This window comes from Theropithecus gelada, chromosome 13, assembly GCF_003255815.1.
Source record: "Theropithecus gelada isolate Dixy chromosome 13, Tgel_1.0, whole genome shotgun sequence".
NCBI classification, from domain to species: domain Eukaryota; kingdom Metazoa; phylum Chordata; class Mammalia; order Primates; family Cercopithecidae; genus Theropithecus; species Theropithecus gelada.
Genome location: NC_037681.1, coordinates 19,218,166 through 19,228,988, shown reverse-complemented (window position 1 = coordinate 19,228,988; position 10,823 = coordinate 19,218,166).

The following is a 10,823-nucleotide window of genomic DNA, read 5'->3' as shown; positions in this document are numbered from 1 at the left end:
GGGCACAGTCCAAATTGGTCTGGTGTCTGGAATGAGACGGGCTTAATAAAAAGGAGCATCTACACAGGAGCTCAAATGGGCTGTACCCTGTAGCATTCCGCGGACAGGCCTGAATTCTGAGAAGGGCAAGTGGTAAAAGTATCGTCCAGTCCTTTTTAAGTTGGTGGCTGAGCTTGGTGAGGTGTGTTTTTAAAAGACTATTACTCTATTCTACTTTTCTCGAAGATTGAGGACCGTAAGGGGTATGAAGGTTTTACTGAATACTAAGAGCCTGAGAAACTGCTTGGGTGATGTGACTAGTAAAGACTGGTCCGTTATCAGACTGTATAGAGGTGTGAAGGCCAAACCGAGGAATTATGTCTGACAGGGGGGAAGAAATGACCGCGGTGGCCTTCTCAGACCCTCTACCCATCCAGTGAAAGTGTCTACCCAGACCAAGAGGCATTTTAGTTTTCTGACTTGGGGCATGTGAGTAAAGTCAATTTGTCAGTCCTGGGCAGGGGCAAATCCTTGAGCTTGATGTGTAGGAAAGGGAGGGGCCTGAACAATCCCTGAGGAGTAGTAGAATAGCAGATGGAACACTGAGAAGTGATTTCCTTGAGGATAGATTTCCATGATGGAAAGGAAATGAGAGGTTTTAAGAGGAGGGCTAGCGGGTTGTAACTTACATGGAAGAGGTTATGAAATGACGACAGAGTAGAATGGGCCTGTGAGGCTGGAAGGAGATATTTTCCTTGGTCTAAGAACCATTCCCCTTGTGTGGGAAGAGATTGATAGGTGGAAGTTTCAGTGGGGGAGTAGGTGGGAGTGACTGGATGAGAAGGAGGAAAAGTGCCGTGAGGGATAGAAGCTGGAACACTAGCTGCTTTTTTAGCTTCTTTATCAGCATAAGTGTTGTCTTGAGTGATGGGATCTGATGCCTTTTGATGGCCTTTGCAGTGAATGACTCCAGCTTCCTTTGGCAGTAAAGCGGCTTTGAGAAGCATTTTTATTAAAGAGGCAATGATGATGGAGGACACCTGTGTAGTGAGGACACTTCTTTCAGCCCATATAACAACATGGTGGTGCAGGATATGGAAGGTGTATTTAGAGTCAGTATAAATATTGACACGTAATCCTTTCACAAGAGTGAGGGCCTGAGTTAAGGCAACTAGTTTGGCTTGCTGAGAGGTAGTGGAGGGGGGCAGAGCGGTAGCCTCAATGATAGATGTGGAAGATACTATAGCATAGCCTGCCTTTGCTGGTGAGTGGTGATTAGGCCTGGTGGAACTGCCATCAATAAACCAAGTGTGATCAGGGTGAGGAACACGAAAGAATATGGGGAAATGGAGTGAATGTCAGGTGTTTCAGAGAGATACAGTCATGGGGGTCAGGTGTGGTATCTGGAATAATGTGGGAGGCCAGCTTGAAGTCCAGGCCAGGAACAATGGTAGTTGTGGGAGATTCAACAAAGAGTGAGTATAGCTGAAGGAGCCGGGGAACAGAAAGTATATGTGTCAGGTGGGAGGAAGAAAATAGATTTTGGAAGTTATGAGAACTGTAGACAGTGAGTTGAGCATAGTTTGCAATTTTTAGGCCCTCTAAAAGTATTAAAGCAGCGGCAGCCGCTGCATGCAGACATGAGGGCTGGGCTAAAACAGTAAGGTCAAGTTGTTTGGACAGAAAGGCTATAGGACGCGATCCTGGCTCTTGTGTAAGAATTCTGACTGCACTAACCATGCCTAGTAAGGAAAAGAGTTGTTTTGTAGAAGGGATTGGGGTTTGGGAGATTAGCCGGATACGATCAGCAGGGAGAGCACGTGTGTACTTATGAGAATTATGCCGAGATAGGTAACAGATGAGGAAGAAATTTGGGCTTGACTGAAGTAGTGGGGCCTGTCCGTGAAGCCTTGTGGCCGTACAGCCCAGGTAATTTGCTGAGCCTGATGGGTGTCAGGGTCAGTCCAAGTGAAAGCTAAGAGAGGCTGGGATGAAGGGTGCAAAGGAATAATAAAGAAAGTATGTTTGAGATCCAGAACAGAATAATGGGTTGTGGAGGGAGGAATTGAGGATAGGAGAGTATATGGGTTTGGCACCACGGGGTGGGTAGGCAAGACAATTTGGCTGATAAGGCGCAGATCCTGAACTAACCTGTAAGCCTTGTCTGGTTTAAGGACAGGTAAAATGGGGGAATTGTAAGGGGAGTTTACAGGCTTTAAAAGGCCATGCTGTAGCAGGCGAGTGGTAACAGGCTTTAATCCTTTTAAAGCGTGCTGCGGGATGGGATATTGGCGTTGAGCGGGGTAAGGGTGATTAGGTTTTAATGGGATGGTAAGGGGTGACTGATCGGTCGCCAAGGAGGGGTAGAGGTATCCCATACTTGTGGGTTAAGGTGGGGGGATACGAGGGGAGGATGTGAAGGAGGCTTTGAACTGGGGGAAAAGGCGGCAATGAGGTGTGGCTGTAGCCTAGGAATAGTCAGGGAAGCAGATAATTTAGTTAAAATGTCTTGGCCTGATAAGGGAGCTGGGCAGGTGGGATAACTAAAAAGGAGTGCATTAAAGAATCTTGTCCAAGTGGGCAACAGAGTTGGGGAGTTTTAAGAGGTTTGGAAGCCTGGCCGTCCATACCCACAACACTTATGGGGGCAAAGGAAACAGGCCTTTGAAAAGAAGGTAATGTGGAGTGGGCGGCCTCCGTATTAAGAAGGGGACGGACTTATCCTCCACTGTGAGAGTTACCTAGAGCATCTGTGATGGTCCAGGAGGCTTCCGAGGCGATCGGGCAGCGTCAGTCTTCAGCCGCTAAGCCGAGAAGATCTGGGAAGGAGTCAGTCAGAGCCTTGGGCCAGTTGGATAGTCCAGTTTTCAGTGGGGTCCCGCACAGATGGGACATGGCTTAGGAGGAATCCCGGGCTGTGGGAATTCCTTGGCCCAGTGGCCAGATTTCTGGCACTTGCAACAAGCTCCTGGGGGAGGAGGTCCTGGAGGAACCCCTGGCAGCGGCGGTTCAGGTGTTTGGAAGTTATTGTGTGCTGGAGATGTGGCTGGGGTTTGTCTCACAGTGGAGGTAAGGAACTGCAACTCAGAAATACATTGCTACTTGGCTGCCTCTATTCTTACTGTACACCTTGAAGACGAGGTTAATTAAGTCCTGTTGTGGGGTTTGAGGGCCGGAATCTAATTTTTGGAGCTTTTCCTAATGTTGGGAGCTGACTGGGTGATAAAATGCATATTAAGAATAAGGCGGCCTTCTGGCCCCTCTGGGTCTAGGGTGGTAAAGCGTCTAAGGGTTGCTGCGAAGTGGGCCATGAACTGGGCTGGGTTTTTATATTTGATGAAAAAGAGCCTAAATGCCAACTGATGTGGGAGAGGTCGAATAAAGAAAAGAGGAGCATTAACCTTGACTATGCCTTTAGCTCCAGCCGCCTCTTTTTTTTTTTTTTTGAGACGGAGTCTTGCTTTGTCGCCCAGGCTGGAGTGCAGTGGCCGGATCTCAGCTCACTGCAAGCTCCGCCTCCTGGGTTCACGCCATGCTCCTGCCTCAGCCTCCCGAGTAGCTGGGACTACAGGCGCCCGCCACCTCGCCTGGCTAATTTTTTGTATTTTTTAGTAGAGACGGGGTTTCACCGTGTTAGCCAGCATGGTCTCGATCTCCTGACCTCGTGATCCGCCTGTCTCGGCCTCCCAAAGTGCTGGGATTACAGGCTTGAGCCACCGCGCCCGGCCTTTTAGCCGCCTCTTTAAGAGAAAATTGTTGGGCAGGTTGGGGAGGGCTAGTCACGAAACAAAACTGTAAACCAGACCTGGTGTGAGGAGAGGAGGTGATAGATTATAGGGTGGGGGAGCAGAGGCTGAGGAAGAACTGGGGCCTGGCTCGGCCTGGGGAGAAGGGGAGAGGTCAGGCGGGTCTGTAGAAACGGAAGACTAGAAAGACTCAGCGACGCTTGGGGTTGGGACAGAGAGGACAGGCGTGCGGGAAAGAAGGAGGACTTGGGAGGAGTCGCATTGGGAACAAGGAACAACGTGTAAAAGAATGCCGGGACCTCAGGCACCTCAGACCGTTTGCCCATTTTACGACAAGAATTATTTAGATCTTGTAGGATGGAAAAATTGAAAGTGCCGTTTTCTGGCTGTTTAGAACCCCTGTCGAGTTTGTACTGGGCCAAGCGGCATTGAGAAGAAAATAAGACACTTAGATTTTAGGTCAGGCGAGAGTTGAAGAGGTTTTCAGTTCTGGAGAACACAGGCTCAGGGAGAAGAGGGAGGAATGGAGGGTGAAAAGTTGCCCATAGTGAAGGAGGCAAGTTTAAAGAGAAGGGAGAGACACGGAGAAAGGCGGGGTGAGCAGCCAAAGCAGGCGTCCCCGTGGAGATCAGACACCAATGGAACGTGGGTGAATAATCAGAGAGGCGTCCCCGCAATGATTAAACACCAAGGGAAGGCTGCCTTCCCGAGTCTGTGACCGGCGCCGGAGTTTTGGGTCCACGGATAAAACGCCTCTCCTTTGTCTCTACCAGAAAATGAAAGGAATTGAAATTTAGAGAAGGGAGAGATTGAAGAGCGGCGCCAAGATTGAAAGGAGAGAGGTTGAGGAATAGTGAGAGAGGTTGGAGAAGAGAGTAAAAAGAGGCCGCTTACCCGATTTAAAATCGGTGAGATGTTCGTTGGGCTGGTGGGTCTGAGGACTAGAGGTCGTAGGTGGATCTTTCTCACAGAGCAAAGAGCAGCAGCACAGGGGGTTGATCTCCCAAGGGAGGTCCCCCATCCGAGTCAAGGCACCAAATTTCATGCGCGTCCTTGTGAAGAGACCACCAAACAGGCTTTGTGTGAGCCATAAAGCTTTTTAATCACCTGGGTGCAGCAAGCTGAGTCCGAAAAGAGTCAGCGAAGGGGGAGGTGGGGTGGGGTCGTTTTGTAGGATTTGGGTGGGTAAAGGGAAATTACAGTCAAAGGGGGTTGTTCTCTGGCGGGCAGGGGTGGGGGGGTCACAAGGTGCTCAGTGGGGGAGCTTTTGAGCCAGGATGAGCCAGGAAAAGGAGTTTCATAAGGTAATGACAACAGTTAAGGCAGGAACAGGCCATTTTCACTTCTTTTGTGGTGGAATGCCATCAGTTAAGGCAGGAACCGGCCATCTGGATGTGTACGTGCAGGTCACAGGGGATACCATGGCTTAGCTTTGGCTCAGAGGCCTGACACAATCATGTAGAATCTAAGCTGGGATGAAGCTTCAAGCTGTATACAGTGGCATGTTATGAAGTCATAAGGAGGCAACATGGGACCTACAGGTGGTTGATCTTATAACGCTAATGGTAATCTCTTAAGATGTAGAATTTTGGAGGTTTCTGAGAGGTATGCTATCTAAAAAAAAATTCCATTAGTTCTGTCTTTCTAGAGGACTGGAGAAAACAAGGACAGTGAAATCTCTGGATTGAAGGCATGACTTCAGTGTTTCTTAATAACAGTATGTTTTAGTCCCTTTGTGTTGCTGTCAAGGAACACCTGAGGCTGAGTGGCGTGTGAAGAGGTTTATTTGGGCCGGACGTGGTGGCTCACACCTATAATCCCAGCACTTTGGGAGGCCGAGGCGGGTGGATCACGAGGTCAGGAGATCGAGACCATCCTGGCTAACACGGTGAAACCCCGTCTCTACTAAAAACACAAAAAATTAACCGGGCGTGGTGGCGGGCTCCTGTAGTCCCAGCTACTCGGGAGGCTGAGGCAGGAGAATGGCGTGAACCCGGGAGGTGGAGCTTGCAGTGAGCCGAGATCGCGCCACTGCACTCCAGTCTGGGAGACACAGCGAGACTCTGTCTCAAAAAAAAAAAAAAAAAAAAAAAAGAGGTTGATTTGGTTCAGGGCTCTGCAGGCTGTACGGGAAGCACGGCGTAGCATCTTCTTCTGTTGAGGGCCTCAGGACGGGTGCACTCCTGGTGGAGGCGAAGGAGAGCCCTGTGCAGACCACACGGTGAGAAAGGGAGGAAGAAGGAGGTGGGGGAAGGTGCCAAGCTCTTTTCAACAACTAGTTCTTGTGGGAACTAAGGGTGAGCACTTACTCCCATGAGAATGGCACCAAGTCATTCATGAGGGCTCCACCCGCTCCACCAGGCCCCACCTTTCACACTGGGGATCATAGTTCAACAAGAGACTCAGCAGGACCAAACAAACCAACCACAGCATTGGTCTGGAAAACGAGTATCTCTGTCATTAGAAGTAAGTGGGGATTTTCCAGGTTGGAAAACAAAATCAAGCCCTTTTTGTCACTCTCTGGCAGGGAAATTTTCAATCCACAGTGAATACAAACAAACAATAACCAGAATGTACTGATAATCCACCACAGAAGGCATTTGTATGGAGTCCACCTGGAGGGGTCTGAGGGCCTTCAAGCTCTCTAGTTCCTGCTCACGTCTACATTTAAATGTTTTCTCAGGATTTCGTTCACAGGGGGATGTTTTGTAACTGTTCTTGGCAATACCTCTAAAATTACCTGGCTTAATATTGTTGCCAATTTATCTTTACAGGCATCCAATTTTGGGTAATATCATAAAGAATTTTTGTTAGAGTCCACTATCACCTTTTTGATGACATCAGCTGCCTCTCCTAAGATGTAATAGGCATCAGAACTTTCCTCATTTCCTTTTTGCAAATCAGGGGCTTGTTCTGACGCTAACAGCAGCCTCTGAATTTCTCAAGACCGGTGAGATCACAGGAGTGTTCGTATGGGCTGATCTTGTTTCTTTAGCGTAGTGGTCAGCCCAAACATTGCCATTAGGATCTGAGTCTTTGTATTTGAATGACTTTTTACCGCTTCTATAGCTAAGATAGCAAAGCATCTAAAATGTCTTTGTTACTCAACTTTTATAGGCATTTGTCAGGGTTAGAAGCCTGTTTCTAAAGCATTCAAACTTTGTGGACTAGCCCCAGTCACATTTCTTTATACTATCAGTCTAAACATTTGTTCTTTATTTTTTCCAACCTGCCCACGTGGGAGCAAATGTTTGAGTCGTCTGCAATGACCTAATTTCTGGGATCGGTCTATATTTTAAGGGTGAATTGAACTCTGTGGTAGCATTTTGAAATAGGAACAAGTAAAATTAGGACAAGGCTACTCAAGGCATCTCTAACAAAATTACTAAAGGGTATGTATTTTTTACAGTGAGAGTTAATAATTTGGTGACAGAAAGGAATCTTCCTTCAAATATAGCATAACTTAATCACTTTACATGTGTGAAAATAATTCAAAATCAAAGCTGTTGGAATTTTATTTACAGCCTTAAAGGAATGTGATTATGAGGCCTGAGTCATGCAACAGGCACCTGTAACCTCTGTTTCTCTGATTATAGATTATCCTTTTTCTTTGCCTACACTGTGTCATGCGTGTCCATGTGAAGAGACCACCAAACACGCTTTGTGTGAGCAACAAAGCTTTTTAATCACCTGGGTGCAGGCAGGCTGAGTCTGAAAAGAGAGTCAGAGAAGGGAGATAAGGGTGGGGCCGTTTTATAGGATTTGGGTAGGCAAAGGAAAATTCCAGTCAAATGGGGGTTGTTCTCTGGCGGGCAGGAGTGGGGGTCACAAGGTGCTCCGTGGGGGAGCTTTTTGAGCCAGGATGAGCCAGGAAAAGGAATTTCACAAGGTAATGTCATCACTCAAGTCAAGGACCGGCCATTTTCACTTCTTTTGTGGTGGAATGTCATCAGTTAAGGCAGCGCAGGGCATTTTCACTTCTTTTGTGAATCTTCAGTTACATCTGGGCTTACACGTGCAAGCCATAGGGGATGCGATGGCTTGGCTTGGGCTCAGAGGCCTGACATTTTTGCCGCCTTATATTAATAAGAAAAATAAAACAAAATAGTGTTGAAGTGTTGGGGTGGTGAAAATTTTGGGGGGCGGTATGGAGAGATAATGGGTGATGTTTCTCAGGGCTGCTTCAAGCGGGATTAGGGGCGGCGTGGGAACCTAGAGTGGGAGAGATTAAGCTGAAGGAAGATTTTGTGGTAAGGGGTGATATTGTCGGGTTGTTAGAAGCAGCATTTGTCATATAGAATGATTGGTGATGGCCTGGATGTGGTTTTGTATAAATTGAAAAACTAAACAGAAGCCACAAGGTCTGAATAAGAGGAAAGAAGACAGGTATTAAAGGACTAAGAATTGGGAGGGGCTAGGACATCTAATTGGAGAGTGCCTAAGGAGGCTCAGCATAGCCCTGCCAGCAAATATTATTTACGTTAAGAGGGAATTTAGAGTGGCGGTTTGGGATAGCACCAGGGTGTATCAGCTCTGATGGCTTTGGAGAAACAGTGTAAACACGAGCAGGGCATTTATGAGTGGTTGAGAACGGTGAATAGGAGTACGACTAGACAGAAGACAGTAGGGATGAAAGGTTTTTGGGGTGCAGTCTAGTTGGTCTGGTGTCTGGAATGAGACTGGGACCTAATGAAAAGGAGTGTCCACACAGGAGCTCAAACGGGCTGGAACCTGTAGCATTCCGAGGACAGGCCTGAATTCTGAGAAGGGCAAGTGGTAAAAGTATTGTCCAGTCCTTTTTAAGTTGGTGACTGAGCTGGGTGAGGTGTGTTTTTAAAAGACCATTAGTCCGTTCTGCCTTTCCTGAAGACTGAGGACGGTAAAGGGGTATGAAGGTTCCATTGACTATCAAGAGCCTGAGAAACTGCTTGGGTGATTTGACTAGTAGAGGCCGGTCCGTTATCAGACTGTATAGAGGTGGGAAGGTCTTCCTTTACCTACCCAAATCCTGTAAAACGGCCCACCCTTATCTCCCTTCGCTGACTCTCTTTTCGGACTCAGCCCGCCTGTGCCCAGGTGATTAAAAAGCTTTACTGCTCCCGCAAAGCCTGTTTGGTGGTCTCTTCACACGGACGTGCATGACACACCATTTTGTAAAATGTTATAAAAAACTCAGGGGCAGCAGGGAAGGACCCCTTCCCGCCTGTTGATCCTCATTATAATTTCCCTCTTTCTTCTCTTACACAAGGACCTCACGACAACTACACTGTCTAAATCACAATGTTAAATATAGTCTTTCAATTGGAAGGAAAAAACATCAAGCTGTAACTAATCAAATCGCTGTTCCTCATAAACCAGACTCATACGGAAAATGCTGTGATTCCACTAAATTTGCTTTCTGCCTGTATAAAAGAGACCTTAACTTTTTAGCTTTGGAGCACTGACCCCATTCCTTTGGAGTCTGTGTTTCCTGGATGGCTATCCTCGGCTTTTTCCTTAAAAACAGCCTTTTTAAATGAGATTCTGATCCTTTAAATTATTTCAGGTTGTCGTGAAAAATCCAAATTCTTATTTCACTCTTTTGATACACACTTTAGGTAAAAAACATTTTTAAAAGATTATACCTTTATTTACATGTGTATTTATATAAACATACAAGATACCTGGGCACAGTGGCTCACGTCTGTAATCCCAGCACTTTGGGAGGCTGAGGTAGGAGGATCGCTTGCACTCAGGAGTTTGAGACCAGACTGGGCAACAAAGCAAGACCTCGTCCCTACAAAAAATAAAAAAATTAGCCGGATGTGGTGGTCCGTGCCTGTCGTCCCAGCTACGTGGGAGACTGAGGAGGGAGAACTTGCTTGGGCCTGGGAGTTCAAGGCTGCAGGGAGCCTATGATTGTGCCACTTCAGCCTAGGTGACAGAGCAAGACCCTGTCTCAAGATAAACCCATAAAGACATCCATTATTATTTCATGTAAGTGCAATTCTTTATATATAACCTTTTTAAATTCAGTCTTGGCCTAGTCCAAAGCGACTGTCATGTGACAAGCGTCCACTGTAAACAGACCCAGTTGTGTCGAGTCTTCAGATTTGGGGGGTATGCTGCCACTCAAATACCTACCTTTAGAGTAATTATTTCGAAAGCACAAGTAACAGAAGAGACCCTTGTGTGTATCTCCCCCCAAGTCCGTAGTGTTTCTCTCAAGCCTGCTGGTGAGGCTCATGGGGTGAAATGAGAACTTAAAAAAGGAGTCTGGGGGGGTCTCAGGAGGTTGTTCTGATGAAGCAAGTTTAGGATCGATTTCTTGAGATACTCTGAGGGAAAGTCTGTCAATACAGGTTTTTTTTTTCTTTTTTTTGTTTTTTTGAGACGGAGTCTTGCTCTGTCGCCAGGCTGGAGTGCGGTGGCACCATCTTGGCTCGCTGCAACCTCCGCCTCCTGGGTTCAAGTGATTCTCCTGCCTCAGCCTCCTGAGTAGCTGGGATTATAGGTGTGCGCCACCATGCCCAGCTAATTTTTGTATTTTTAGTAGAGACGAGATTTCACCATGTTGGCCAGGGTAATCTAGAACTCCTGACCTCCACTGATCTGCCCACCTTGGCCTCCCAAAGTGCTGGGACGACAGCTGTGAGCCCCGGTGCCTGACCCAGTTTTTCTTTTGTTTAAGTGAGGGTTTCTAGGACGCTCACCTGTATGCAGAGCTTTCCACCTCATTATCTGCTTTGGTGTAGAAAGAGAAACCCAAGCCCTGAATTTGTCCTGACCGTGCAAGTGCATGTAGGAAACCCTGCTGCTAGCATTGTACAAGGCCTGATGTCAGCCTACACACCACAGCTCCGGTTGCACAGGAAATCTGGTGTCCCCGAGGGACACATCACAGGTTGTAAAAGTAATGTGGCTTGTTCTACTGACCTTTGGTACAAAGCAGAGAAAAGGTCAGATTCACAATCACACCAAACAACATTCTGACTAAATCACTCCCACCTTCATGGGGACGGTTTTGATTTCATGATGTAACTAGCCTCCAACAGAACACTGACGTGCAGCATCTCCTAGCAAAGGCTGGCTTTAACACAGGGAAGACGCTGAGAAAAG